Here is a 26,535-nt window from a genome sequence, read left to right as displayed (position 1 = left end):
GCGTCCAACTTCGGCTCAGGTCGTGATCTCGCAGTTCACAAGTTTGAGACCCGTGTCGGGCTCTGTGCTGACAGCTCAGAGCCTGGAGCCTGCTTTGGATTCTGTGTCTCTCTCTCTGCCCCTCCCCTGCTCACACTCTTTCTCTCTTTCAAAAATAAATTTAAAAAAAGCATTAAAAAATATGGTTGTCAGAACACGTAAAATTATAGATGAGGCTCACGTGATATTCCCCCAGACCTCACAGTCAAAGGTTGGTAGAGGTTCCCCCACTGGCCAGTGCAGCTCGTAGGCAGAGGGGAACTGGTTTGTTGGCTCTTTATTGGAAAGGACTTTCAAAGGACCCCTGTGAAGTACCAGGAGAGGCGGCCAGGGCGGCGGGGTGGCATCTCCCTTCTCCAAGGCCCAAGTGGACGGGGACTTGGGAGCTTGGGTCGGTGGAAAGGCGCAAAAATCCCTGCTTTTCGGGCATGAGCCAGTCGTGGTGGAGACAGGAACAGGAAGCAGCAAGATACCGAATCCCCTGTGTTTCCAGTTCAGAGGCTAGACCTGAGCTCTTTGGCAGCACAGACCCAGCCCACTGTCCATGCAGGTGCTGACTTTGAGGTGCAAGCGTGAGATAAAATGCTGACAGAAGATTACTTTCGGGGCACCTGGGTGGCTCAGTCGGTTAAGCGTCCGACTTCAGTTCAGGTCATGAGCTTGCTGTCCGTGGGTTCAGGCCCTGCATCAGACTGTGTGCTGACAGCTCGGAGCCTGGAGCCTGCTTCGGATTCTGTCTCCCTCTCTCTGTGCCCCTCCCCTGCTCGTGCTCTGTCTCTCAAAAATAAACAAACAGTAAAAAATAAAAAGATGTTACTTTCTTACTGGAGTCACAGTGAATCTCTATGATGTCATCTTGCATTTTTGTAATAGTTGGACATCACTGTGGTTAGATACACATAACGTAAAATTTACATCCTTAACCATGTTTAAGTGCAGAGTTCCGGGAGCACCAGGTGCATTCACACTGTTGTACAGACTGTCTGCATCCACCTCCAGAACTTCTTCATCTTCCCAAAGCAAAGCTCCGTCCCAGTTAAACTCCAACTGCCCCCTCCCCTCCCCCAGCCCCTGGTGCCCACCATCCTACTTTCTGTCTGTGCATTTGACGTCTCTAGGTTCCCTGAATAAGTGGAATCATCCGGTGTCTGTCCTCCATGTCTGGCTTATTCCACTGGGTGTAATGTCGTCAAGGTTCAGCCACGTTGTCAGAATATCATTTAATGTTGTCAGAGCCCCTTCATGTAGCCAATCTCACGCCGTTCTGTCTCTCGCATCCTGTAGACAGTCTTATTCATCCCATTTTGCTGATGATGACACTGAGGCTTATGTCCAGACTCATTGGGACAGGCTTAGTGGTCATGGGCCTGAGAATGGGGCCGTGACTCTGATTTTCTGCCCTCCCCCGTGCTCTGTCCACTTCACCCTGGTTGGGTGACACTGGCCTGCCCATCCACAGCTTTGCCGTCGCGACCCACTCCACTCTTTTAATAACGACTGTCACATGAGTGGGAAATAAAATCAGTCGTGGAAGAAACCTTCTCGTTTTAAGCATCTCCCCCTGTCTCCTTCTCCCCCTCCCTCGAGATGAGGCAGGGCGGTATCTAAGAATAACTACAAGTGATGGGACAGGTCAGTTTATAAATACTGCATAACCTGAGATGATGGGTCCAATTTGAAGCCTGTTGACAGTGAGGCTTTGAAGGATGGGCTCCAGGCGGGGTGTGTGCGTGCGCACAGAATACAAATCAATAATTTATAAGGAGAAGGGCATGTTATGCAAATTCAAGGTATAGACGTCGTGTCTGTAACAGTTAAATGCTGGGATGTCACCGAGGGGAGAGCTGAGTTACGGGGAATCTGCAGCCCCCCCGCTCTTACAGGTCCAAGCCCTTGGTCGTCGGGCATGACCTGAAGCCAGCACGGGAGGGGAGTTGGGAACAAGAGTAGCCTGTCCCCCATGGGTCTGGTTTCCGGGAGCTGTTGGACATTGCTGTTCTTTGGAAGCTCTGAGGGTTCCACAGGCAGCAAGAAGGGCTGGAGCATTTCAGATGCCTACTCTCTGTGGCCAGAGGCTCCTGGGGCAGGAAATGAGGAGCCCAGGACCCTCCACCAGCCGGGGGCGGTGTGGCAGCGGCCTGGGCCCACCCACTTAACTGGTTAATCTGTGTGCAGAGCAACTCTTGTCGGCCAGCGTATGTGGCTTAACCAACCTCATTACTCTTGTGCAGTTAGCAGCTCGGAGGAAGATAATACCCTTCAGGTTTGACCCAATTTTCGTTTTTGTTGTCATAACCGTGGAAAATCGACCTTTGAGCCCCTCGGCAGCAGGCCTGAATGGGAAGTGATTTACAGCAAGTGTGTGTGTGGAGTCCCTGATGGGCTGGCAGCAGAGAGCGGGGGGCACCCTCTGCCAGCCCTGATCCCCACTTACAGCATTTTCCAAAACAGATTCTCATCCTTCCCACCGTCTGAGAGCCCACACCCTGGAGATTCTAAAAACCTTGTTACTTTGATTTAAAAAGTAGGCGGATGGACAGGGGCGTCCAGAGAGGCAGGTCCCTAGCGCTGGTGTCTGCATCGCCAAGCCACAGACAGGACAGCCTGGCTGCCCTTCCCTCCGTGGGAATTGACAATCATCCTCCACCTGGTCTGTGAGCTGTGATGTCACTTCCTGTTTCCGATGGGGAAGCGGGGGCTCCAAGCAGGGAATTGAGGCTTCACATGGATTGCCTGCAGGAGTCTCTCCTTCTCTGACTCGTAGGGGAAACATAACTAGGAGTCACATGATGCCCTTTGGTACAGAGAAAGGAGAAGGGGGGTAGGAAATTGAAGCTGGGGTAGAGGGGAGGGTGTATCAGTTAGCTCTGGCTGCATAACAAACCACTTCAAATCAGTTGCTTCAAATACCAGCCATTTCCTTTTATGTTTCATAAGCCTGTGGGTCCGTTGGGAGTCAGCAGCAGGACTTAGTGGTTCTGCTCTAGGCTGGGTTGAGGGGGGCAGCCCTGCTCCATGTGCCCTTCACCCCATCCTGGGACCAGGGGCCCAACCATGGTAACAGTAGAGGCACAAGAGAACAGGTAAAAACATGCAAGTCTTTTTCTGGGCTAAGGTTAGAAATGGTTCACCATTTCTTCAGCCTCATCCTTTGGCCAGTTAAGTCACCAGACTGAGCCCAGATTAATGTATGGTGAAAAAGAGACTTTGCCTGTTTAGAAGGAAACAATTGCAGTCATGTGGCAAAGGGCATGATGCCAGGGAGGACCAGAGTCTCATTAATGTACCACCATGGTTGGTGAGGCGGTCTGCCTGGAGCTGCTGCTGCTGCTGGCCAGGATGGTATCCGTTGTATATTTAGTGCTTACCATGGACCGGTCACTCGATTAAGTGTTCTGTCTATACGATCTTTTTTGTTTTTTTATAGTAATCTAATAAGAAAGTTGTTGTTACCCACTTAATAGGTGGGCAAACTGAGGTTGGGAAAGGTTAAATAACTTGCTCAGGCATAGTGACAGGGCTGCCGGGTTTTCCATCCAGGTTTATGGAAATAAACCAGCCCAGACTCAAAGACACTCTACCTCTCAGGCCTCCTGCCCCTACTCCTGTGCCGGACCTTCTTCTCCCCTCACTGGGTTTATTTTATGGATGGATGAATGGGTGGATAGGTGGATGGATGGATAGATGGATGGATGATGAGTGGATGGGTGGATGGTTGAGTGGATGATGGGTGGGTGTATGGATGGATGAGTGAGTGGGTAGGTGGATGGGTAGATGGATGGATGGATGAATGGCTAGGTGGATGGGTGGATGGTAGGTGGATGGGGGGTGGTGGATGGATGGATGAGTGAGTGGGTAGGTGGATGGATGGATGGATGGACGGATGGATGGCTAGGTGGATGAGGGGTGGTGGGTGGATGAATGGCTAGGTGGATGGGTGGATGGTAGGTGGATGGGGAGTGGTAGATGGATGGATGAGTGAGTGGGTAGGTGGATGGATGGATGGATGGACGGATGGATGGCTAGGTGGATGGGTGGATATAGGTGGATGAGGGGTGGTGGGTGGATGAATGGCTAGGTGGATGGGTGGATATAGGTGGATGGGGGTGGTGGGTGGATGAATGGCTAGGTGGATAGGTGGATGATAGGTTGATTGGGGGGGTGGATGGATGGAAGGGTGAGTCGGTAGATGCATGGGTGGTAGGTGGTTGAGTAGATGGATAGTGGATGGGTGAATGGATCAATAGGCAGATGGAGGAACAGACAAATGGATGGATGGCAGATGGACAGGTAGACAAAGTCAATGTCTCCAGTGACCTTAGCTTCCTTCTGATATGTACTTCTAGTTTTGCCACACCACACTTCTTCCCTTCCTCGTGAAGCTCTACAAAACTCATCGGCTGGGTAGTAAGCGTGCCACCCAGAGGAGTCCAGAAGGAAAATCAGGTCCCAGGAAGGCAGATTTCATGGCCAGGGTCACTCACAGAGATCAGACTGGAGGCCACAGCAGGGCCCAGGTCGGCCTAGGCTTGTGTAGGAAGGCCAGACCTGTGTTCCCCGCTGAGAAGCCAGGGCAGGATGTGGGCAGAAGAGCCCCTTGCCAAGGACGCAGATTAGGAGTGCGGAGGCTGGTCGTGATGGCGCTTGCTTCCCCGTCCTGCTTCCCTCGCTCTGCTCTCGTCCGTCCCTCAGCATCTAGGGCCCTCCAGCCTCGAGGCTGCTGAGCCCTCCTGCACACTGACTTCACCGTCTGCTGCTTCCAGGGAGGCCGGTCCAAGACCGGGGCCCACCTGCTGCCAGATGGGATGGGGGTGCTCTCTCCACCTGGGGAGGGCGCGGCCAGACTGCTGTAGCCTTGGAGCTCCCAGGGGAGGGGCAACAGCTGTGGGCGTGCCGCACCCCCCCCCACCGAGTGTGCCCCGCCTGTGGGATTCCCTGCGCGGTGTGTCCATTCCTGCGCCATCCTAACCAGGGGAGGCCTGATGTAGATTCTAGTCCCTGCCCCACAAATGCAAGGCAGCCAGCACGGGGGCCTGGGCTGGGGACACTCTCCTGTCTTGTCGTGTTTCCTCTCTTTCTCTTCTCACCGCTGGAGGCCACGGGGGCACGCGGATGGCTGTCGCCGTCCTCTGTCTGCTGGTGGAAGCCCCCTGGGGCAGGTGGCTCAGCCTGAGCCTGGGACACATGCAGTATCATTACACTGATTATTGCCTCTTCCCAGACGTATTGATCGCGCTTCCGTCTCTGACTCTGGCCAACTCGAAGACTCTGCACCCCATCAGAGCCGCAGGGACTGAGGGAGTGGCTTTGACTCAAGATGTATTATCCGTCCAGGAGGGGATTTTTTTTTTTTAATTGAAAAACTGGAGAGTACTTTACGTATTGTGAAATGTGTGGGTCTTAGTACTGTCCATGCAGTTTTGACAAACAGGCTTCACCTGCATGGAGATATGGAACATTCCCACAACTCCAGAAGGTTCCTTGATCTGGCAGGGTGCAAAAGTCCCTGAGCCGGATGATGCCCTAGAGGTCGGCGAATGAAGGCTTAGGCTCTGGCCTTACCAGGACTCTTGTGATGGCCTCGGCCAGTGCAGACCCGTGAGAACCCAGCTCCTCTGAGTTGACAGACTGGCAGGGAGAGCGCAGCAAAGGGACAGCCAGCCAGGAGAGGGGTCCGGGGCAGGAAAAGGGCTGGTGGGGTCACTGGTGCCTTCCTCTGCCCCCATGCAGATCACACTCAGGTCACCCAGGACGATGCCCCATCTTACGTGACAGGCACTGTTCTCGAGAGTACAGTCTCCAATGGCCAGATGGGCTTCGAGTGTTCACGTGACAGTGTTGTTGAGCACCTGAGACCGTGGATGGGAGGCTCAGAGGGGGGGCATTGATGTGCCCCACGTTGCCAAGAAAAAGGGACATGTGACACCTGGCCCTGGGCGGGGGTTTAATGCTGTGTCCCGCCAAGAAGCCCTGGGCACTGTTTCTGCCCCACATCCCCCTCGCTGCCTCCTGTGCTCAGGGCAGGTGGGGACAGCTGAGGACCGGTGCCCACACCAGGGCTGGGTTCTACTGGTGGCTGGAATTCTCCAGAGCAGGGCCCTTGGGGAATTCCCTCGGGACGGCTGTGAGATTCAAATGTCACCGCAGCCAGCAGAATATATATATAAATAAATGTTTACTTATTTTTGAGAGAGACAGAGAGACAAACAGCATGAGCAGAGGAGGGGCGGAGAGAGAGACACAGAGTGTGAAGCAGCTCCAGGTTCTGAGCTGTCAGCACAGAGCCTGATGCGGGGCTCAAACCCACAGACCACGGGATCGTGACCTGAGCCGAAGTCGGATGCTTAACTGACAGAACCACCCAGGTGCCCCTGGCAGAATACATTTTTAAAGCAGGTCACTGATTCAAGGTCTTCTCCCGAGCTCAGGCGAGATGAGTGCTGTGCCCAGCGGGGGAGGCGCGGCCTTGGAAGGGAACATCTGAGAAACTTGCTGCATCTGTGTGTGTGCAGCCGGAAGGAGGTCTCGGGGCCAGTGCTGGGGTCCCAGGCCCCAAAGAGCCAGGCGTCCTGGCTGTCTTGACCCAGAGGCAGCAAGGCCCACCCTGAACTCCCCAACCCCCCACCAGCCTCGCAGGTGCCCTGAAGTGACTGCTCTGCCAGGGCCTCAGGCCCCCCGTTCACAGGGAGGGCACCCGGGAGTTTCTATCCTCCCCTCCCCATTTCTCTCCACCGCCTAAAAGTTAGAATCCTATTAAGGCCGCGATTCCCTACATTCGTGAAGTAAAGCCAGTCTCGGAGAAAACTTCAGCTGTTCAACATCAAAATCCTATTACCGAATGCCATGTTTCCCGTGCGTAGATACCTGGCGGCTGGGAGATAAGTGGGACCGAGCTTCTGATTGCTGCTGCTGTGCTATCTGCCCTGCCCAGGCTGCTGGGAGCCCACCCCTCCCCCACCCTGTGCCCCGCCCCCACGCTTCCCTCTCACCCCACCTTCTAGGTAGCTTCCTAAGGCCTCATGGTGTCAGCCTGTCAGCCTGGAGAGCCAACTAGAAAGTCCTTGTCCCCAGCCCCCACCTTGACCGTGGTGACTTCCTCTCCCTGGCCCTGCCCAGGAGACTGTCTGTGAGCCGGGTCCCTGGCCAGTGAGGGTACCGCAGAGAGCGGAAGCCAGGGGATGGAGTGTGTGGAGGAGGGGCTGAGAGCCTATCCTGGCACGGGCTGTGCTGAGGTTACCGGGAAGCACGTGTCGGGATTAACTGCGGGGAACGTGCTCCCCCAAAGCTCTGTGGGCAGATAGCCAGGGCGGAGGGAGGAGGCTGATGGGGTCTGCTCCAGGCTCTCCCTCCTGTCTGCCTGGCGAAAATCACTGACCTCCAGCTCTGAGATCCCCTGGGGGGTCCCAGGCCCTGCCCTCTGGCTGTCTTAGTGATCGTGGGGCTGACTCCTCAGTTGGCCTGGCGACGCCTTCAGGCCATGGCCACCGACTCTCTTGCCACCTGCCCTCAGCTGGCTAGGCACTCCGTCAGAGCCCCCTCCTTCAAACGGCCACTCTGCTGCTCCTTCCTTCTGAAAGCTTGTCACACCCCAGCCCCCTCCTACCTTTCCCGTGACCACAGCGCTCCGGGTGGCCCTCCACGGCGTCCGACAAAGTGTATTGTAATTATCTGTTTAATTCAAGGCAGTGCACAGCTGTGCTCCTGCCCAGGCCGGAGTGCTTTGCAGGTGAGGAGCAAAAGGTGGCCTGTCACCGCCTGTATGGTGGGAGTGGTCCCCCTCATGGGTGAGCCCAGGGTCTCTCGGGTAGGGACACAGGGTGGGGGGGGGACTCAGCCCTTAGACAGCCATATCTGGCTGCCTGCTTCCCCACTAGCCTCTCAACTGCTGAAGGCCATGTGCAATGCACCCTCAGTCCCCCGCACCCCCACCTAGCAGAGTGAGCTACAGCCTCTCCGGCTTTGCTGACAAGGGCGGGAAGAGCCCGTCTGGGTTCCCCTCAGGGCCTTTGCGCTTTCCTCCCCTCTCCGTCTCCCAGCTGTGCTTCCCTTCCCAGCCAGGGCTCTGGGCCATGGAGGGGCCGTGGGAAGGGACAGTGTGTCCACCAGGTAACCTGGGCCACCAGGTGAGACTCAGGGTTTTACTCTTCCCTTTCGTTTTTTCATTCACTCACTCATTCATCCAACAAATCCTCGAGGGCCTCACGTGTCGGGCACTGGCTCTGCAGCGGTGAGCAGAACAGGTATTTCCCAGCCCTCCAAGGCCGTGGTGGAGTAGAGCAACAAAGTAAAATGTAATCACAATTTGCAGCAGGTGCCACAAGGGAGAAGAGTAACATGGGGTGCGGACAAGGTCTTCTTGGCTGGGCGGGTCAGGCCTCTCACTGGGGACGTGATTTCCACTGGAGGCCGCGAGAGGAGCTGGGACAGGGCCTCACACAAAGCAGGGAGCGAGAAGGGCTCCTTGGGGGACCGGGGACCACTGGGTCCCTTAGAAATCTGGTCCCTGGACACCGTCTCTTCCTGGGGTTTTTGTGGTGTCCCGCAGCTTGTCTCCCTCCCCTGGGGGCCCCTTATTCCTCTGCACAGGCCTCCCCACCCCATCCCTGCCTCCCAGGGTGTCCGGGGTGTGTCCCTCATCACCTGTCCTCTGCGCCCACCCTGTCTCTTCTCACTGGTGTCTCTGTCCGTGCCCTGGGCTTTGGCCACCGTCCACATTGTTATTTGTTTAATCTAAGGGTCATACCAAACCTCAGTGGCTTCAAACAGCGGTCACTTCTTAGCCTACAGTTTTGGGGGTTCAGGACCCCGGGAATCTCAGCAGCTAAGGTCTTTTGCTCAGGGTCTTTCACGGGCTTTGGGTCAACCTGCTGGCTGTCGGAGGCAGGCCCAGCTCCTGCTCTGCGGATCTCTCCACGTGGTCGCTGGAGAGTCCCCATGTCATGTCATAGTCAACCTCCGCCAGCACGAGAGCGGGTGATGTCACTTATGACCCGATCTCAGAACAGGGGGCCATCACCTCTGCTGCTGTGCCCAGCCCTGGCACGAGGTGTGAAGGGGCCGCGCCAGAGGACAAGGGCTGAGGATCGTAGGGCCATCTGGAGATGGGTACCGCAGTCCAGAGCAGACAAGACTACCTCCTAAGACTCACTGCCACCCCCTCCCCCCCCCCGCCGAGATGTCCCAGGGACCCTTCAAACACAACACATCCAGATCTGAACCCAACCCCACAAGCCTTGGGAAATCGGATCATGTAATTGTTAACATACGCCGAGCTGTCAAGAATAACTTGGGGTCTGCGCATAACCGTATAGCAAACTCCAGCACCAGCCCAGCTGAAGCCCGCGAGTCCTGCCCGTCACCCCCACTGGTCTCCATCCACCTTGTGTGAGTCTCAGTTTCTCATTTGCTCGCCGGCGGCGGGCCCCGTGTTGAGACTCCTGCCTTGGTTTTCACGCCCTCCGCCCTGTCCACACAGGCACCAGAGAGGCACATCTGCATAGTTTCCTGCTTAAGATTCTTCAAGTGGCCATTGAAAGTCCTTGGCTTGGTGTTCAAGGAGCTTCCTGATCTAGATTTTGACTTACACGGCTGGTCACATCTTCTAGTTCATCTGATCCCAGACCCGGAAGGCATCTCCCTGCCTCTCTCGCCTGCGTCCCTACCCGCTGGGCCACTTGCTCCGCTCCCCAGTCTTTTAGACTCCCTCCAGGGTGGGCCACCTCCTCTGGGAAGCAAGAACACCCACTCAGGATGAGCGAGGGGCCTCTCTCTGCTAAGGTTCCCGCACCCCCTTTGCCTCGGTCACTGATGTTTTATCTGTGATGTGTTTACTGAGCACGGAACTGCTCTGTGCCAGGCACTGTTCTAGAAGCACCCAGGAGGTCTGCCCTGTGGAGCCTGACGTCTCACGCAAGCCCTTATCCTACCTCTGCTAAGATTTCTTGTCATCCCTCCCTCTGCGCTGCAGCCCCCTTGGGGGACCGGCCTGTGAGGTGTCATCTGGGTCCCCAGCATCTGTCGTAGGAGAGACTCAATGGATTTTCAGCGCTGGAATGGTGCTTTGGGGAAGGGCCAGATCGCAGGAACCAGTGGGCTTGAAGGTCCCCGGGTGTCTGAAGCTGGGGTCTCTGTCTTGGTCATTGATCCCTAGACACGGGCGCCCAGGCTGATTGGCGAGGGAGGCAGGGGGAGTGCACGGGAGAGTCCGCTTCAGACCATGCCCTGCGCAACTTCTCATCAAGAGTGAGTGCAACCCAGCCGCGTGGCCAGGCCAGAGTTTTGGTGCTTTTTGGGAACACGTCTGGTCTGGGGCCTGGCAGGCTTGGACCCCTGGGCACTACCTCATGTCGGGGTTTCTGGGCCCCCGTTCCAGCCCCGCTGTCACTAAGGTCACACAGCTCCCAGCCTTCCCTCCAGAAACTGCTTTCCCCGACCTTGGGGAAAATTGCTTCCCAAATTACACCCCTCCACTTCGCAAGCTTTAAACACAGAGCGGGAGGACACATAAATTACATAAGCGCCTTCTCATTCCCGTCGGATACGTTGAATAATGTAACATTTCAACAATACCTAAAGGTACACTGTATTATTAAAACAGGCTGGTGTTGCGGATGAAGTGCAGCTACAGGAAAATTGTCACAGACTCCCACTAGATGCTAGAAAAATAAAACCCAGATTATTCTTATTCTTATTCTTATTGTTATTATTACTTTTTTGACCAGAGACAGGATTTCATGAGGCATGGGGGGAGTCAGGCACAAAGCTGGCTTCTGGTTTAGAAATGGAAAGAGGAGACTCCTTTATTTCGAATATTCTGTATTCCCTGTAATCTTTACTTCGGGGACCAAGTGCTGTGACATATTCTCCCCACTGAAGACACGGCGAGTTTTTCTTTCATAGCGGGGGTCTGTGTTAAGCTCAGGGTTGTGTTGTTGGCTTGTGTCTGGGAGGAACGGAGACTGAGGGGCGTCGGGGAGGGGAGAGATTGGACCAGAGCCCGTCAGCACCCGTGATAGGTGCCGGGGAGGGACTGAGGACGGAAACCGGGAGAAGGAGGCATGGGCGCTCAGCGAGGGAATGGCTTCAGAGAGAAGTGAGGGCAGGACACAGAGCCTGCCGGCCAGAGTGCGTGGCGCTTGGCAAGGCTTCCGTATCCTACTGAGCGGTGTGGTCAGTGGGACAGGTGGCTCTGATGGGTTTGGATGTGTTGATGTTTTTTGTTTTTAAAAAGAATGAACACCAAACCCTTTGCCATTACTTTGAACTTGGCACGCTCTATCGAAGTACAGCTGATGCGTAACTTTGCTTGAGTTTAAGGTGTGCAACCTGATGGTTTGTTGTACGTAGATTGTGACGTGGCCACCGCATCCACCCCCCATGTGCTTTCTCGTAACAACGAGCTTTTAGATCTCCTCTCCCGGCAACTTTGGCGCATACGACCCAGCATCGCGGAGCACGGTTGCTGCGCCGTGCAGGGTTCACCCGGTGGTGGGACCTGGGCACCGTTGACCAGCCCCTCCTGCCTCTGGGAACCACCAGCCTGTTTTCTGTTTCTCTGGCAAATCCTTGCGGTTCCTCCGGGCTTCCTTTACTTCCCGCCAGGCAGAACTGGTCCGTGGAAAGGTTCCTCCCGGCAATGAAATGAGCCAGCACAGAAAGGTTGGTTTGGCGAGAAAGGCCCCATTCCCAGGTGGGCAGGTTGAGTCCCCTGGGATTTGCAGACACCATTTCCTGAGCTTCTCTGGGACATGGAACAAGAATGCAGGTGCGTCTCTGGGGAGATTAGTACCTTTGTTACAGAGGGTCAAACAGCGCGTGTGGGCTCCGACGTGGTAGGCCCTTCACACGAGTCCACGGAGGAAAGGGTCAGGGATGTCCAGCCTGTCCCCTGTCACACAGCTCGTACGTGGTGGAGCTGGAGGAGAGAGTGCTCCGAGCCCCGCCTGCTGCCCGCCCCAGGCCCCTAGGGTCTCCCAGGGAAGTTGCGGGCTGTCTCCGAGGGCCGGGGGTCTGTGCCTTGTCCCAAGGTGCCCAGGCAGGTGAGGAGTGGCTCTGAGTCCAGGTCCTGAACCTGCAGGGCCTTGTCTGCTCAGACGTGGCCCGTGTACCAGCAGCAGGCCCAGGGAGGGGACATCAAGTGGGGGACGGTGACAAGTCTGATCCTCATCTTGAACCTTATGCGTAAAGCCGCTTCCCCAGATGACCCTAGTTAGGAAGGACTGTTGCTGTCCCCAGCCTGCCTGTGGGTCCCCAAGTGCAGGGGAGGCTCTGTCTCTGGAGATGTGGGAAACAAGCCAGAATGGAGGCTTTGCTGCTGGGCAGCACTGTGCCGAGGGCAGGGTGCACGGTGGTGAGAAAGACCAACCTCGGGCTGTCCTTAGGGGACCACATGTAGTCCTAGATCACGATGGTGGTGATGATGGTGGTGATGGTGATGGTGGTGAGGATGGTGGTGATGATGGTTGTGATGGTGAGGATGATGGTGGTGAGGATGATGGTGTGGATGATGATGGTGAGGATGATGGTGATGATGGTGATGGTGATGATGGTGATGATGATGGTGAGGATGATGGTGGTGATGATGGTGAGGATGATGGTGGTGATGATGATGGTGAGGATGGTGGTGAGGATGATGGTGGTGATGATGATGGTGAGGATGATGGTGGTGATGATGGTGGTGGTGATGATGATGGTGGTGATTGTCATGGTGATGGTGATGATAATGGTGATGATGATGGTGATGGTGGTGATGATGATGGTGATGATGATGATGGTGATGGTGGTGATGGTGATGGTGATGATGGTGGTGATGATGGTGGTGACGGTGATGGTGATGATGGCGATGGTGATGGTGATGATGGTGATGATGGTGGTGATGGTGATGGTGGTGATGGCGATGGTGATGGTGATGATGGTGATGATGATGGTGAGGATGATGGTGATTTGGCCGAGGTCCCCCCCCCTTCCCTCCGCATTCCTTCTGGACTGACAGTCCAGCCCTGCAGTGTTCAGAGGACAGGGGCCCTCAGAGAGGAATGGAAGGGCCGACTGCCCAGTACTCGCAGGCCTGGCGTTTGTGGGGTGGCCAGCGGACCTTACCATCCACAGTCCCTTGTAGCAGGAACGCCTGCTGGGGCCACTGCCTATTTGTGTTGGCTTATTTTTGCAGGAGATACTTAGAAGTGCCGGTGTCATTTTTCTGTCTTTTTCTCCCTAATGGCAAGAATCGCAACAGGAGGCCACTTGGGGCCAGGACACTAAAGGCAGCCCGGCCTCCTGCCCCCTTGGGAGCAGAGCTGGGAGCTGGGCAGCGGCCCAGAAGACTTTAATTGGTGGCAGAGATGAGGGGAGGGGTGGGAATGGGCTGTACAGACCTTCCTGAGACTGGGCTTTCCCAGCCAGCTCCCTGTCCTTGCCCTTGCCCTTGGTAGGACTACGCCTGGTATTTTCCAGCTCCAGGCCCTTCTCCGGTGCCACGTCCTTCTGAGGCCCCCACCACTTGTGTCCAGCCTTCCTGGGAAACTGGAGCCTCTGTCCACCTCCAAATTAATTTTGAGGGCTCCCCCAACAAAAACAAGGGGATTGAATCTGAAAGAAGTAGGTTGAGGGGATGGGGTAGAGTCCTGAGCCTGGGGTTCTGTAGTGTGGGGGGCTCAGAGTCCCCCACCTCCTGCAGCAGGACCCACAAGGACATTGACACTGAGGTCAGCGGTTGAAGGCTCCCTGCCTGCCTCTGGCCCCCGGGCTACGCACTGGCAGAGGCTGGAGCTGCGGGCCCTGGCGCCGTGCTTGGCACGTGGTGGGGCACAATGAATGTGTTCCGAGGAGGAGGAAGACACAGCTCTCCCATGCTGGGTTTAGGACTTGACCCTGGGCTTCAGCTGGACAGGCCAGGGCTGCCGTGTGCCCCATGGGCCTTCTGGTCTCCCTTTCTTCTCCCTTTTCACAGAGCCAGCCCTGGGGCCTTGAGAGGCTTCATGGTGACTCACTTGCTTGGCCTTTTGTCTCTTACCTTTGTCTGTTCTGTGAAGAAGGAGGCGGGACCAGGCGCCCCCCCCCCCCCGGCAGCTGGGACGCTGGGGCCCCGCACCGGGGTGGGCCCAGGGCCCAGGTTCTGTACTGTGGGTGATGGATAGTGTCTTGTCTGCAGAGCGGGGGAGAACATGCAGTTGCCATCAGGGACAAGCTGCTAAATGGTGGCCCATTTAAGAAGATGAAGGGCAGCTGTACTGATGGCGAGGCCAAGGCCTGGCTGAGGTAGGGCTGCTCACCGGAGAGGTCTACAGGGCCATTCGTGCCACCCCTGTCCAGGCTCCGTGAGCCCACGGCCCAGCAAGGTGAAATAACCTCTCCTCTCCCGGCCTGCGAGCCTCCCGAGGCGGGTGTGCAGGGTCGGGACAGGGCGCACAGCTCAGTGTGCGAGTGGGGGGTTGGGGGGTGAGGCGTCACCACCACCCTGGAGGAGGTGGCCCAGATTTCGGGAGTTGTTCGTAGCCATCAGTGTGGGGCCGGGGGCGGGGGTTGGGCTCTCTCTGGATTCCTGTACCGGCCTCTCCCCTCCCCGCCTTTGCTTCCTGTCCCTTGTCACCTCTCCGCCTTGGGTTTACCTGCCACGTCAACCGTCCACACCCCCGCCTGCTCTTGTCCCAGTGGGTCTGGTGCAGAATGAGTTCCAGCCTCGCCTTTCGTGCCCGCGGCTGAGAACCAAGCATTTGGATCTAGGAGAAGCCTGCCTCCCTGCCTTCTCCCCCCGCCCCCCAGCTTGGGTCACCGCCTGGAGCCGCCTCTCCCTGGGGCCCCTCTGCGTCCACCTGGCTTCTCTTCTACCCGGCTGTGGGCGGCGCCCTGCCGCCACCTGTCTCTCGCACTGCATTTAGCGCTGACCCACGACAGCAGATCACACACTTGCTTTTCCCACTGAGGAGCGGCCTCACGGAGCACAGGGCTGTCTCCCGTTCTCCCCGATGCCCGGCCCCCGGCGCCGTGCGTGGCATGGCTGCTCGCTCCAACGCCACGTGGTGCCCGGGCGTCTCTCTGCGGCTGGCAGCACTCTGGGGGGCTGGCCCTGCCATTGGGGATGTGCGGGATTCTCCTTTTAAGCAACTGGATTTTAGGAAAAGAAACACACTCGTAGTCTTTTCTTTTTTAAAGGTCCGTTGTGGGGTTTCTGGGGATGTGCAGGGGGGGGTCTCTCTGCTGAGGCGGGCTGGGGGAGTACCGCCTGGCCAGCCGGACCCAGGACTCTGCCCCAGGGCCGGTCTCTCGGGGCTCTGCCCAGAGAGGATGTCTGCAGCGGTTTTGCGTCTTACCTGCCGATGGCGTGCCCACGGGGTTGGAGCGAATTAAACAAAGAAGGGAATTTCAAGGCCCAGGTGCCCCCCGAAACAGCAGCCCCCGCCCCCGCCTTGTGTTTCCTGGGAGTTTGGGCTCCGGGGAGTGAGAGCAGACACTCTCCTACAGAAGCCTGAATGTGTGCATGGAGGAGAATGAAAGGGGGTTTGTTCATTCGTTCATTCATTCATTCATCCATGTGACAAATAGTGAGCTCCGACCGGGTGCTGGGCACATCCCAGGCACTGGGGTCCCAAGTGCTTGCCCTTGGGGAGCCTGCATTCCAGGGTGATGCATCTGTGTGGAGCAGCTGTGATAAGTCCTGGGGGAGATTCAGGGGGCGGAGGAGGAGGGGACACCCTCATCTTTGACCCGGTGTTGTGCATGGGCCAGGCCACCGTGCCACACCCCCCAGGCTGGGAGGGGTGCGCCGCGCGGTCACCCAGCTGTGCAGGCACGTGGCGTGCAGGGGGAGGTGCGCTTGGACGTAGGGACAGCCGGGAAGCCTGGGGCTGCGGGAGGTGCGGGCACTGCCTCGGGTCCCGTGGGCACAGGAGGATTTACCGGGAAGCTGTGAGCCCCCCACCCCGGCACGGCCCTGCGGTGTATTTTTAGCTTCGTCGTCTGAGACAGCCCTCCCCCACCCCGAATCATGTAAGCATCAGGGTCCCCAGACCTGGCTTGCAGGTCACTGTAGCCACCTGGTGTTTCCTCCCAGCGACATGGGACATGGCTGGAGAGTGACGTTGCCCAAGGAATCTTTTAAAAAGAGAGGGACCAGGGAGTTTCAGGAATGGTAGCCGTGATGGGCTGTGGACTCTGCATGGGTGAGGCAGATAGTGAGGGGGGTGGGCACCACAAGATGTGGTGGGGCCGGTGCTTGGGGGTGGGGTGGGGAGGGTGGCCAAGTATCATTTAGGGGCCACCACAGCGGGAGGGCTGGCTGAGCAGCAGGGGGCGCCCACCTGCCCTTTGGCAATAGGGTCCTAACGCTTTGTTTCCCTACAGGTTCCTCTCGCGTCCCCCCCCCCCCGCCCGGGTGTGGCCTCAATTGCCTTGAAGCACCCCCTCTTCTCTTGTTTGCTAACACCTGTGTTCCTTTTATGTCAGAAAGAAGATGTTTGCTTCGGAGGCATTTAAATCTTCTTTTCTTTTCCTTCAGGTTGAGAATCTGTCTCTGAGAACCTGAAACTGTTCCTCTGCTGATACTCCGTGTTTCCCAGCAGCCTTCCCACCCCAGAACGTTCCAGAAAGAACCCCACGGGGAGGGGGGCACCTCCCTGCTGCAGCAAAACACACCTCCCCCACCACTACCAGGTAAGGCTGCTGCCCAGGCCGCCCGGTCCTCGGAGGAGGAGGTTGCATTTGCGATGGGAAAACATGTTACGAACCGAGGGGACTGCAGGGTGGGGACTTGGCTCTGCCTTTTGTGGCCTCGGGGGGCAGACTGGGAGGCACCGGGGCAGACCCCCAGGGCTGTGCTGGCTCAGATTGGCAAGGGGTGCCTGCTCTCTGTGACCTGAGGTCCGTCAGCCTGGATGCAGTTATCATCCCAGGAAGGAAGGTGGACAGGGCGTAGCGTCCACTCTCTGGTGTCATAGCGCGAACTGTGGAGGCCAAGGTCGGCTGTGACCTGCCGCTGCCCAGATCCTCCTGCAGGCCAGCCAGTGGCGCTCGTGCCCCCACAGGCTCCGGGGGGGAGGGGGGGCCCGGACGATTGCTCCGGGGAACTTCGGCTGGATCAGGAACTCCCCCCGCAACCCCAGGGCTATCGGGTTAGCGACAGAGCACCCCGTAGGCTCAGGGCCCGTCCCTTACGAGGCTGCCCTACCTCAGACGCCAGCCGCAAGTCTCGGGGGTCACCTGCACTTCTGATGGACCAGCTGCAACTTCCCAGGACCCTCAGTGCTGATAATCCGCCAGACTGACTCTCAGAACTGCAGAGCCACGTGTGGTCAGGTTTCCGTGGTAAAGGACGCCCTCCCCCGCAGGGGCCAGGACCGCTCACCCTCCGGGCGTGTCCGCAGCGCACCCATCACCAAGCGGCCTGGCCTGGGAGTGCCCAGTTTTACTGGGGTCCTATTACATCAGTGGCCACAAGGCTGGACTCTGTCCCCTGCCCCGTCTCTCCCCTGAGGGGGAGCGTCCCTCTGTCTAAGGACCCGCCCAGCCGTCCAGTTACCATGAAGTCAGGTGTGAGGTTACACAGGACACCCCCATCCCTCGGGAGGGCCCCGCGTTTTAGAGGTCACCTCCTGGGAACTGGGGACAAAACCAGGCACATTGTTACATCACCAGGGAGGTCAGTGCAGCCCATTCCCCACTGAGAAACTGCACAAAACTGGAGGGTGGGGCTCACGCAGGGCCGGGCAGGAGAGACTCGGGCGCGCGGGGCAGTCCGCCTCTGTGCCGCCCTTTTATGGGCGGGGCAAACGATGCCAGCAGGAGTTCTGGGCAAGGAGCCGAGGACACAGGCTGGTGTCTCCAGTTCCCCCTCCGGGGTGCCAGCTGTAGCGTGCATGGAACCCACGTCCGCACAGGCATCGGAGCCGCTGCAGGCCCGCACTGCTGCCGCTCTTCCCATGATCCTCTCTGCCCCAGGGTGTCTGAGGCCCTCTTCTGGCTGACGGTTGGTTGCGCACTGATGGGTCTGGATGCTGTCATTGAACTACACTCGCCGACCCTGTTGTGGAGGCTGGAGCTGTGGTGGCGACAAAGCCAGGTCCTTGCCGCGTATACTCTGCTGACGTTTAACGTCAGGCGGCGACGAGGTTGTGAAGAAGGGTGGTCAGAGGCGATCGAGGATGATGGAGGCTGCTGTTCTCGCAGGGCAGTCCGGGCAGGCCCTGGAGGCTGACGGGGATGAGAGAGGGAACCAGCTGAGCCCTGGGGGGAGCAGTGCAGCCGAACCCTGGCAAGTGCAAAGGCCCTGAGGCGCGTGGGAGAAGTAGCAAGAGGCTGGTCTGCCAGGGTCCGGGGGCAGCAGGTGCGAGGAGGTAGTGCAGAAGCTCTGAGGCCAGGGGTAGGCATCGGGGGTTTTGCCTTAAAGATGGTAGCAGCCGCTGGGGAGCTCTGAGCAGGCGGCTGAACCAGCAGACTCAGCCGTGTGCAGACCACATTGCCTTCTCTGTGGGGACTGGATGGGGAGGGGGGGCGGGGCAGAAGCAGGGCCACCATAAGGAGGCTTCTGCTTGTCCCGTGGGGGGCAGGGCTGTGCCTCAGACCCAGGATGTGAAGGGTGGGTCCGGGGATGTGTTTGATATGAGAATTTTCAACAACCGCGCTTCTGCACGGAAATGGCTGTGTCACCTCACTGCTAGACCTCGGGCGGCCCCTTAGAGGCCTGTAAAGGGAGGTCACATACGGGCTGTGGGCAGGGGGCCGGGTCTCAATCCCATGGGACCTTCCAAATCCTTCGGCACTGGGTGGGGGGGGGAGGGGGTCCCCGCAGTGCTACCACAACCCACCCGCAGTGGACGCACAGCTCGGGGCTGACCTCAGTGTGGGCCGAGCTCCCTGGGGTCATGCATGTCCCCTGAATCTCAGGATCCTGGTTCTGTGCAAGAGCCCGTGGCGCTGCCCCGGGGGAAGGGCAGCAGAGCGCCGAGCTCCTGAGGGCGGGTGACCCCTTGGAAGATGCTTTTCCTTGAAGGCGATTGCAGGGGCCCAGCTTTGGGTGAAAGGTAAATTTTTGGCGGGGGGGGGGGGGGGTGCGGTCAAAGCCAAAGGCGCCAGACTAGCCAGGCCCGGCCGGCAGGTCTGGGAAGCTCGGGGCTCGGTGGGGCCTGTGCAAGCCCCCTTTGGCCCGGAGCCATGTCTCTTCGCAGCCCCTCGTTGATGCCCACGCACGCTCTCTGACGTCGTGAAACGGGCAGTGTGTGTGTGAGTCTCCCTGGGGGGCTGGGGGGTCAGGGGGAGGAAGGCCCGTGTCCCCGTGGTGCCGAGCAGTTGGAAGCCTGCAGGGGCCGCTGGGCTGTGTTCTGCCTCCGAGTCCACCTCAGGCTGCTGGCGGGTCTCCAGAGGGGGGGCCGGGCCCACAGAGCAGTGGTCAGGGAGCCCCCCGCCCCCCGGGCGCCCCGGCGCGGCGAGCTCTGATGTCTGGAAGGAAAACCAGGGAGAGGCAGGGGGCACCCCAGTCCCTCCTGTTCTCAGAGGCCCCCCATCCGTGGTTTCGTCACGCCCGGTGGGACGCGCGCCGGCCTCTGCTGGCAGGAGGGCGGAGGTCTGGGGGAAGCGGGTAGGGGAGGGGGTGTGAGGGGCTCCTGCTCGCCTTCTTCCATGGTGGTGTCAGCGGGGACGGGCCTCCTGAGAGCGCTCCGGGGTCAGCCATGGGCAGGGTCAGGGCGGGCAGTGAGTGGGGCTGGCCCGGCCCCGGGGGCTACGGGACCATTTGGGGCACTTGGCTCCTCGTGCCGGCAGGGGTGTCCGCGCCGGGGGCGGGCTACCTCGCCCGCCTTGGAAAGTGTCCCGTGAGTTAGACCCCACTGTGAGCCTTTAGATGTGGATTCAGCTTGGGTTTTACTGTGTAGTGAATTCTGAGTCCCTGTTAAAAGCACGGGTGGAAAGCAGTCTGCTACAAAGTGAGGGCTGTGTCTTAGGGGCGGCGGTGGAGGCCGGGGCGGATCGGTGCTTCCGGCCGCCGGGAGGGAGCCCGCTTGCCAGCCACCTGGAGAACCGCCCGGCGGGCGTCTTGGCTCTTGCGTCCCGGCCCTCCTCCTCCTCTCCCTCCCCCTTGCCGATCTCCGAATCCTCCCGAACCACAACCATCCAACCGCCCACCCACCGTGTGCCTCGCTGCTCCTCCTCCAGATGCTTTGGGGGTCCGGAGGAGGGGGGCGACCTTGTTCTGGAAGCCGAGACATAAACAGGGCCTTCTGCCCTGACCTCTGGCCCCTCAGAGGTGCTCCTGAAGCCTGCAGGGGTGGAGCTCACTCTTCCTGCTCAACAGCGGCTTTGGGCTGGGCCAGAGGTACCCTTCCAACTCCTTTAAACGTGGCCACGTACGGGGCGGCATGTGGCCGAGAGCAGGGGCAGGGAGTGAGTGCGTCCTCACTGTGTAGCCGGTGCACGCCGGGCGTTGCCCCCCTTCAGTGCGAGAACCCATCCGTCTACCCCGGCCCCCACCCCTCCCTCCTGGGGACGGACCCCTGAGCTGCAACCTGCGACTGCCCATAAATCATCCCCGAATGGGTGCGCTTCCCGCGCCATCCATCACGCCCCGTCTCTTGTCTGCTTGTTTTTAAAAGCTGTTAAACTGGAATCCATCACATGGCCTCCTCGGGGGGCCGAGCTGAAGCAAAGTCTGCCCGCATCAGCAATATTAATGCGCGCAGAGCTTTCTAGAGCATCGAGGTAAATGTCCCTCCGTGGTGGGGAGAGGGAGAGCACGGCGTTATCCAGAAGGTAATGGGATGTTTTTCTGACACTTGCAGTTAACACATTCCTGCCGCGCGGGAGGAGGTCCGGGTGCCGCAGCAGGTGACGCCACCTGACCGACGCTGCAGTGTGCCCGCCTTCCCGCAGGGGCACCTGACTTCTTCGTGTGCCCGCTAGTTTCCATCCAAGACTTTAGCCTGAGCCAGTCTTTGGAAACATGGATCCTTCTAGGAACATCCGTGGTTCCTCTTGTATCGCTAAATGTTTTCGGAAAGGAGGATTCGGGAAGGGTGTTGGGATCAGCTTTAATCCCTGCTTCTGAGCGCCCGCTGCTGGAACAGGTTCCGGGGGTGTGCCATTGAGGAAGAAAGAGGAGGGGGCCCTGGCGCCCTCCCTACGGGCTGCCCCACTCCCCCCCTTCCTCTGCGGTGTGCCTGTAGCTGGCCTCTTCCCAGCTCTCCTTAGCATCCACCCGATTGACTAGCACAGCTCTGTCTCCAGGAGCCCTTCTGTCCGTCCCAGACAGATGCCTCAAACCTCGGAGGCAGCGGGGGCATCTTATCCCACCTGCTTTTGGCTTCCCCGCCATCCTTTGCTTTGGAGCCCCATGCGTGAGCATCCCGGGGCTGAGCGGGGAGGGTCATGGACGGGCGCTGGGTCGGAGCATCCCCCCACCCCCTGCTGCCCCGCTCGCCCCCAGAAGCTGTCCCAATTAGAGCCCATTAGTCACTCAGTGTGTTGGAGCATTTAAAACAGTTTAAAGGTGAGAAGAGTTTCCAGATGCATCGGTGCTGGCGCTGGAAGGCAGGCTCTGCTGGTGGCTCCCCAGGTGGCCGTTGCCGGGAGCCTGCAGGCCTCTCGAGGGAGCAGGCCCGTCCCCCCGGCCTCCTCGCCCCAGAGCCCACAGCCTCCGGAGGGCGAGCCCTGGGACGGCCCTAACCCAGGAGCACGGCCGGGGTGGGAGGGGTGGATTAAAACAGCAGCAACGGATTCTGTCGCAGTTCTGGGGGCTGGGTGTCTGGATCAAGGTGTCAGCGGGGCCGTGCCCCCTCGCCCAGATTCTGGCGTCAGCGGCACGCTTGGTGCTCCGCGGCCTGCCGTGTTAACCTCTGCCTGCATCGTCGCGTGGCTTCTCTGCTCTCTGCCTGCCTGGCCCCGTGCCGGCACATGGCGATGCGCTCTGCGTGTGCGTGTGTGTGCATGTGTGTGTCCCAGATTCCCCTCTTTCATGAGGACACCAGCCGTTGGGTCCGGGCCGCCCCACTCCGGTAGGACCTCGTCTTCATCCTTGATCACCGCTGTAAAGACCCTCTTTTCAAATAAGATCACATTTGTGGGTTCTGGGGGTCCAGAGGGACATACTTCTGCCCACGGAATCTTCCAGGCCTGCTGGGAGGAAGGTGAGCCCAGGCACTGGGCTCCACGCGTCCCCCACTCACTGCCCCCATGGATTCCACTCAGACACTAGGCTTCTCATCAGTTCTTTTATTTTTATTTCTTTATTTTAATGTTTATTCATTTTTGAGAGGGAGAGAGAGCACGAACAGGGGAGGGGCAGAGAGAGGGAGACACAGAATCTGAAGCAGGCTCTGGCCCTGAGCTGCCAGCACAGAGCCCGACGCGGGGCTCGAACTCACGAACCATGAGATCATGACCTGAGCCGACGTCCGATGTTCAACTGACAGCCACCCAGGCGCCCTCTCATCAGTCCTTTTTTTTTTTTTTTTTTTAAATTTTTTTTTTTAATGTTTTATTTCTAGGAGAGAGAGAGAGAGAGAGACAGCGTGAGCAGGGGAGGGTCAGAGAGAGAGGGAGTCACAGACTGAAACAGGCTCCAGGCTCTGAGCCGGCAGTCAGCACAGAGCCCGACGCGGGGCTCGAACCCACGAACCGCGAGATCAGGACCTAAGCGAAAGTCGGACGCTTAACCGACTAAGCCACCCAGGCGCCCCTCATCAGTCCTTTTAAAGACGATGATGCCTATAGGCCAGTTGGGAAGCGAAGGCCAGAACGACCCTGAGCTGTAAGACTAGACTTCGCGGTGAAACCCTTCCCCAAGCTTACAGATCCTCCGCTAACCGAGAGCAGCAGGCACCGGCGCCCCGTGGTCATCGGCAGAGAACCTTTCTTGTGTCCCCGATTTGCTCTTCTCCACTCAACTCCCGCCATCCCGCTCTTGAGATCGGTCTTGACAGCAAAAACTAAGAATTAAAAGGCCAGACCCTCCCCACCCCCCAAATCCAGGCCTGAAAACAAAAGTTCTCGGTACAAGTATAGGTCACCCAGTTTTGTTCTGCCAGCGAGGGTCTCCTTGCAGGCGGGAGAAGCCGGAGGCAGACCGAGAAGGTGAGTGGGGAACCCGGGGGGCCAGCGGGCCCCGGGACGCGTGGTTGGGCTGCAGTGGCGGAATGTGGCCCCGAGCCGGCCGGGAGGGCCCTGGAGGAGTGGAGCCCGGCTGACGATCGCAGCAGTGAGAATCCAGAACGGGGCGGGCGGGGGGCGCCCACAAGGCCACTAGAGAGAGGACCAAATGGCACTGGGGACAAAGGAGGAACACAGGCGGAAAACAGAGCCTGGGGACAAGTTGTCCTCATGTTTACGGATGCAGAAGTCAACTGTGGGTGAGGTACGGTGGCCTTCTGGGAAAACCGTGTTCCTGACAGCGTGCCGATCCGGCTTCCCGCCAGAGGCTGAGCATCAGGATACGGGCCGTGTCTCCAGGCGGAGCTGGGGATTGGGTGTCGCCATCAGCAGGTGCGCGGGGGGCAGGGGGGAGAGGGAGGGTCTTCATGCGTCGACACACGTGTGCACGTGGGACCCGAAGGGTCCCCATCACCCAGAGTCGCCGCGTGCAACCTGTGACTTAAAGATGTCCCAGGCAGAGCCACGCGCCGGTCCCACGTGGATTTGTACACATTCACTGATTTTGGGTTCAAAGTGGGCTATGACCCCGGGGGTCATGAGGATTTGTGGGTCGCTGTTTTTGCTGAGCCCACTGCCCAGTGGGCACCCATGCGGTTTCCTGGGACCCTCGCTTTGTTTCTGTGTAGACACACAGGCTGGTAGTGGACAGACAAGTAAGAATTTTTATGGCTCTTTTTTTATCCAGTCTGCAAGGATACATTAAATATTCCTCGGCCTGGTGCTTTCAAAGACATCTGTGTTCTGTGGGGCAAAGAACAGAAAAGAAGGGTCAGCAAATGTCTCAGGAAGAAAAGTTAATTTAGAAGTAGAGGTGGGGACAGGTCCAGCTTTGGTTTTGTGTGCATGCATGTAGGAGAGAAGACATGGGGGCAGGATAGAATCCGTGCTCTCTGCTTCCGTGGGCTGGGGGAGGAGGTAGAGCTTGGACAGATGGTGTTTTTGAGTGACCTTGTGTCGCCGAGCGCCGCTCAGTACCGCCGGCTGGAGCTGCAGGAAGCTCGTGGGGTGCGGCCACCCACAGCTACCAGTGGGGGCTCATCGGGATGTCAGTGTTACAGAAGGACCTGGAAGCCATCAGAAGATAAACCCAAGTTCAAGAAAGATCACAGAGCACTCCCCTAGAACACCTTCAGGGGGGAGGCCTGGAGTGTCTGATGCCATATCGATGGCATGGAGGCGGTCAGGCGGTGTCCTGGGGTGACATGTGGACATGACTGTCTGTGGTTCCCGTTGCCAGGTTGACATGTGTCATCCGTGCGAATCCTCACGACAACCCTGTGAGCGGAGTCCCCATGAGGAAACAGCTACTGATGAGGGATTAGCGTGGGGCCATCTAGACTTGGAACCCACATGGCTCTCTGGGGACAGCACTGGCTCAGGACTCATGTCTTGAATGACCCAAATCAGAGCTACTCAGGGCGCCTGGGGGGCTCAGTCGGTGAAGCGTCCGACTTCGGCTCAGGTCATGATCTCACGGTTCATGGGTTCGAGCCCCGTGTCGGGCTCTGTGCTGACAGCTCAGAGCCTGGAGCTGCTTTGGATTCTGTGTCTCCTTCTCTCTGCCCCTCCCCTGCTCACACTTTGTCTCTCAAAAATAAATAAATATTGAAAAGACTTTACAAGAGTTACTCAAGGCGAGGTCTGTGGACAGAGCCTGCCCGTGAGCCGCTGCCCTGAAGGGGCAGGGAATGGGGAAGATGAGGGCAGGGCCTGGGAACAGGCACCAGAGTCTCTTGTAAGTGATTTCATGGTCATGGGTCTGTTACTGGGAAATCGGGCTCTGTGTCTAGTCTTTATTATTCCATTTTTTCCCAGTAATCCCTTTTGCATCCACACTCCTTACATACAGCGTATATTTCCCTGACTTGGAAGTAAAACGAGCCCTTCACCACAGGTGCTTTGAGCAGGGCTGACTAGAGAGGGTGCCCAGGTCACATCTCAAGTGAGCTGTGACGTGGGCCGGCACGCCCAGCGGGGTCCTGTCTGGAGAAGGTGCCACAGTGATGCCGGATGTACGGGGGCACCGCTGTGCTCGGGCAGCCGTAACAGAAGTTCCGGAGACTGGGCGTCCCAGATCCAGGTGGTGGCCGGGGCGATCCCTTCCCAGGGCTCGGTTCTGGGCTCACAGGCGACCACCTTCTCCCTGTGTCCTCACCAGGTCGTCCCCCTGTGCGTGTCTATGTCCTGATCTCCTCTTCCAAAAGGGCACCAGCCGTGAGTGGCTTAGGGACGACCAGCCCGTGGCCTCATTTAATGTAATGACCCGTCTCTAGATACAGTCACATTCTGAGGTAGGACCGGGACTTAGGGCTTGAACATATGAATTTTGAGGATACACAGTTCGGCCTGTATCAGAAAGGTACAGAGGGATTTTCTGTACTGTTTTTAATTTCTTGCGAATCGTAAATGTTCTAAAAATGAATTGAAATTTTTAAGGAGACGCTCCTCTGTCCCAAAACAGCACGGCCACTGTGTTTGTCTCACGGGGTCCCTGTAGGCATGGCCATCGTCCCAGGTTTGGGGGAACGACTCCCTGGAATGGATACGGTTGGCATGGCCCGGCCCTCCGCTCCCCCCGCCTCTGTCCCCAGGAGCTGTCCCTCACCTGCGCAGGGGGCACCTGGGAGGCGTGTGCAGCAGGCTCTGGGCTGCCCGTGGAGGTTCCCCTGCGTCCCCGTCTCCCCTCCTCCGCTGGCCCCCCTTCCTCTCGGGTTTTAAGGGCACCGGCTTCTGCTGCTGCCCTCTCCCTCCGCAGCCCTGCACGCAGTAGGTTTCATGAAAGGCTTTCACAGAATGTCTTGGATACAGGGTTCCAGACAGCACTTCAGTCGTCCCTGGTGAGATGCTCTCCCTTAACTCTGGGAACAGTTGAATCATGGGTTACATGTGGCCTTCTAGGTGTGAAGGAGGAGTCACCAGACGGGGCTGTGATAGCAGACCTGTGTCTGGACACCCTTCCTCAGTGACAGAGCCTGTCCAAGAGGGTGGGTGCAGCATGCTCCACTCAACAGCATGTACAGAGTGCTTACCATCCGTCCATCAGTCCGTCTGTCCATCCCCCCATCCGTGTATCTCTCATCTGTCTATACATGTGTGTATGTATCCGTCCATCCATCCATCCATTCTTCTATGTATCTTTCATGCATTTACGTACGTGTGTAGGTGTCTGTTCATCTGTCCGTCCATCCATCTATCCTCTCTTCCTCTCTGGAAGTCATTGTTTATTTTCATTGCTGGTTATTATTAACATTGCAGAGTTTATTTTGAAACCCTCATCCTCTCTTGGTCTCCCTGGGGTGGTCAGGGCAGACCATCACGGTTGTGTTTCCTTGGTAAACTGAGGCCTACAGCAGCTCCTAGGACTCA

At 58.1% G+C, this 26,535-nt stretch overlaps 1 protein-coding gene across 7 annotated transcripts in view; it reads left to right on the top strand.

Moving 5' to 3' along the window:
• RBFOX3 (RNA binding fox-1 homolog 3) overlaps positions 1-26,535 on the top strand; it is a 437,228-nt gene that overhangs the window by 115,186 nt on the left and 295,507 nt on the right. For all 7 annotated transcript variants that reach the window (XM_039226511.1, XM_039226516.1, XM_039226513.1 and 4 more), the window contains exon 2: positions 16,532-16,686. The gene's annotated coding sequence lies outside the window, so the exon portion shown is untranslated. The remainder of the gene's footprint in view (positions 1-16,531; positions 16,687-26,535) is intronic.

This window comes from Hyaena hyaena, unplaced genomic scaffold, assembly GCF_003009895.1.
Source record: "Hyaena hyaena isolate Hyena2069 unplaced genomic scaffold, ASM300989v1 scaffold_21, whole genome shotgun sequence".
Lineage (NCBI taxonomy): Eukaryota > Metazoa > Chordata > Mammalia > Carnivora > Hyaenidae > Hyaena > Hyaena hyaena.
This window is presented reverse-complemented; position numbering and strand designations above follow the sequence as displayed.